Below are 4,017 nucleotides of genomic sequence, written 5' to 3'. Positions count from 1 at the left end.
TATTTAAATGGTTTCAAAGTGTCGCCCCACAAATTCACAAGGGGAAAAAAAAGTAACTTTGCAGTGGAAGAAGCCTAGAAAATGCCAGCTTAGAAAGTGATCGCAATGAACACCACCAGTGTTGGGACAACCTGGAATCCCACATCACATGATGAGATGCAGTGAGAAGAACATCGTTGCTTCTGTGATATCTGCTGAAGAGACCTGATAACTAAGGACAATGGTTCTAAGTGGAGTCTCTAGAAGGACTAACAGGACATTATTGGGACAATTGGTGAAACCTGAATGGGGTCTGAGGATTAGATAATAGTATTGTGTAGATGTCAATTTCCTGATTTGAATGGTTGCAGTGTGGTTATGTAGGAGAATATTCTTATTTGTAGGAAATACCCACTTAAGTATTTGAAGGTCATAGGACAACAGATTGGTAACTTATTTCCAAATAATTTAGAAGGAGAAAAGTTCTTTGCATTGTACTTGCAACTCTTCTGTAAGTTTGTGAATATTTCCAAATAAAATTTATTTTTCAAAAATAAGTACCCAACCTCCAGGAGAACCCAAGTTTATAAAATCAATAACTCAGAATTTCACCTGTCTTGCAGTTTCAAAAGAACTCCATTTAAACTATCCAAACTAGGTGAGAGTCCTTTTTAATTCACATTGGATCTGGGAAATATAAAATGAGACTCTCTTGATGAATTTTCTGGAACATGCCACATTCCTGGAGGCTGGGTCAGATATACACCCACCTCTAACCTTCCAGCGTCTGTCATAACGTATAGAGAGAAAACTTGGTTCTGAGTATGAAGACCCAGAACCTGAATGTCCTTTTCACTGCTTCCTAAATATGTTACTTTGGACAATCGCATAGCCTCCCTAAATCTTGGTTTCCTTAACTATGAAATGGAGATAATAATATTTACTTCACAGCATTGTTGGAAGAATTAAATACAATAATGGGTGTGAACCTTCCTACATAATGATTGGCATAGGAGCACAAGGATCTTTGTTTTGTTTGTAATTGCGCAACAATTTAATCTTATATAACCCAACACGTTCCTTTGACCTTGACATAATTTCTCCTGCTTAGAGTTGGACACATTTGCCATTTACTCACTCGCTCTCACTCGTTTATGCACTTAATGTTTGACAAATACTTATTGAGAACCTACTGTACAAAGTGCTGTGTTCCAAGTCAGAAAGAATCAACTTCAAGTTACCATTTTTTTTCCTACAGAGAGGAAGATGCAATGGAAAACCACGCTTTACATACAGCTGTGAATTATGAATTTAAATCAGTTTAATAATCCAACCAAGGGTGTGTTTGCATTTCATTCCCTCTCTCTTATTGTAGCTCTTGAATCCACCCACTTCTCCATCACATACATATTTATTTTCCAAAGTGTTCTGAAAGATTTCCAAGGGAGAGAGCAAGACACCAGGAATGCGGCTGACCTCTGCCTCCCCCTGGGAATTATGTCACTCCTTGATTTAATTCCTCCTGACATTCTCTCCATTGTGCTTTCTGCTCTTCATCAAAATACGTCCCTCTCAGAAAACGAATGTACTTATTGACGATCCAGGACGATCTTGGAAACGGTTGCGACTGGTCCTGGGTAGAGCTAAAAAAAAAAAAAAAAGATGTAGAGACTTGCTCCAGAAGGTCTTCTGTAGCATAAAAGCGTTGGTTCTCTGAGATCCAAAATCTCAGGGGTTTCTCTTCCAACCCCACTTAGGCAAAGTAGAGAGTTTATTTTCCATTTTTAGGCCATTGGCAATTTTGTTTGCTCAAGCTTAATTGTTCCCGGATACTGAGAGGGTACACAAGGTAACTGTATGTTTGATTTTAATGACTCTTTTGGCCTTGATTTAACATCCTCGCTAAAGAAGTTACCAACACACACACATGCAAATAGACAGAGGGGGTTGTGGGCTTTTTTTTTTTTTTTTCCTGAAGAAATTCACGTGGAGGTGAAATGCAGATAAAACCCAGCTCTGCAGCCCATGCTTTTTATGTCAGTTGACAGTTCTTGGTCACTAATCGCGACATCACAAGCACAGAAGTGACTAGAGCGCGCAGCTTCTCTTTGTCAGAGCAGAGCTCACAGTAGCAGCGTCCTCAGCCAGCCAGGGGAGAATCCACAGCCCTCTCCATTCCTGCGTCTCCCTCTCACCCCTCAGGCCCCTGCAATCCGACTTCCGCCTCCACCGTTTTCTCCGAAACGGAGACCAGTGGCACCGTCCTGGGGGCACCCAGCTCCCCGACCGTGCAAAGACAGAACAATCGTAACTGCCAGAAATGCGGCAGAACTTTCAGAAGTACATGAAATCAGCTACGTACATTGTGAAATAACTGTTCTGTGACAGCATCAAATCTTGCAGCCGAGGTCCCCTTGAGAAGGGTGGCGACCTCCACCCACCCCACCCGACTGGCGCTTTAGTCCCGTCGTTGTGCAGCGTGCACCCACAGCCTGCTCATCCCGGGACCAAACGGCCTCATCTCGGTCCCCGCCGCAGCACCTGGCGCAGGCGGCTTCCTCCTGGAAACCCTCTCCTTCCCTCCCTGGACTCCCCACTCCCCTCCACTGCGTCCTCCCTCCACCGCTTCCCCCTGCGCCTCTCTGGCCCCGCCCCCTCCCGTGCTTTCCTTTTCAGGCTCCTCTTTCTCAGCCCTCCCTTCAAAAGTTGGTGTAACCCAAACGTAGGGAAGGGGAAGGGAAAGCAAAATGCCAGCCATATCAGAATCTCTGAGATAGGAGAAGTAAATTTTGAAAAAGCATATTCAATAGTGTAACAATATCTAATAAAGGAAAGATGTCCATTTTTTAAATACAAATCCTTGATCTCAGTAGAATCTCCGTGGTTGTGAAGACACATGAATGAAGCAATGAGTCTTAGCTGCGCCCACGACCCACAGAGTTCTATCAGTTTGTTCCTCTGGTTTTGTGTTTTTTTTTGGGGGGGGGGGGGGATATGTTTACCAAAATAGTATACGCGTTGTGTTGAGGCTGAGAAACGCTGCTCTCAGTAACCTCATCGACTCCCACGTCTTCGATTCTACATATAGGCTGACAACTCCCAATGCTCTATCTCCGTCCCAGATCTCTCTAGGGAGCCTCTGATCCACGTATGGACTGCCTGCTAGATGTTTCCACCTATGAGTCTCAACCCTAGCCAGGCTGAAGGTGAGCTCACCACCCTCCCCACACCCTGCTCCCATCTCTGTGCATGGCACCACTGTCCGCCCCATCACCCAGGCCAGGGTCTGGGGATGCCCCCCTTGCCCTTGTTCTTCCCATACAAGGGTCACTTCTAAAACATCTCATCTGCATCTTCTCTCCTCCACAGCAGACACTGCCTCCGCTCAGGTTGTCCCTCCAGGGTCTCTTAGGAGATGACAGCCTCCAAACTGGGTTCCTCGGCTTCCAATTCTCCTTCTTGCCCATCTGCCACATTGTTGGAAAATGTCTCATCTGAGATACAGACCTAAACAGTTCACTCACTTGCTCGCTAAACACACTCTGGTGGTTCCTTTTTGCTTATACAATAAAAGTTAACGTCCTGAGAACAACCACGGAAGGCTCATCGAAGTAGGGTCAATGCCACCTCCCCTGCTTTTTTCTCTGCCAGCCTCCCTTCAAATTCTACTTTCCAGCCACTTTATTTCCCCCATCCCCCATGCTCCTTCCCACTTGCAAACTTTTATGCTCAGTTGCCTCTGCCCAGAATTCCTGCTCCCCAGTGAGCAAGCTACATAGTGAACTCCTATACCTCCTGCAGAACCCAACCGAGTGTCCCCTTCTTGTAGAGCCTTTTCAAACTCTTCCAGGGAAAAATAATTGTTCTCTCCATTGTTTTCCTGCTGCATTTCCTCTGGGCTTCTTTAAGCCTTTATCAGTTTGTGAATTTAATTACTTAAATTAGTGTCTGACTGTTCTGACAGTAGGTTAGTGTCTACCTTCCCCTGTATACCATGACCTTTTGGAGTGCAGAAGCTGAAATAGCATATACATCTAG

At 44.8% G+C, this 4,017-nt stretch overlaps 1 long non-coding RNA gene across 1 annotated transcript; it reads right to left on the bottom strand.

Annotated features, from left to right (window-relative positions):
• Nucleotides 1-1,282: 1,282 nt before the first annotated feature.
• On the bottom strand, nt 1,283-2,586 carry LOC138920731 (uncharacterized). The gene is made up of 2 exons (XR_011432434.1): nt 2,342-2,586; nt 1,283-1,622 (listed from the first exon to the last, which is right to left on the bottom strand). It is a non-coding gene; the product is annotated as an uncharacterized lncRNA (long non-coding RNA).
• Between the last annotated feature and the right edge of the window lie 1,431 nt (nt 2,587-4,017).

This window comes from Equus caballus, chromosome 25 (genome assembly GCF_041296265.1).
Source record: "Equus caballus isolate H_3958 breed thoroughbred chromosome 25, TB-T2T, whole genome shotgun sequence".
Lineage (NCBI taxonomy): Eukaryota > Metazoa > Chordata > Mammalia > Perissodactyla > Equidae > Equus > Equus caballus.
This window is presented reverse-complemented; position numbering and strand designations above follow the sequence as displayed.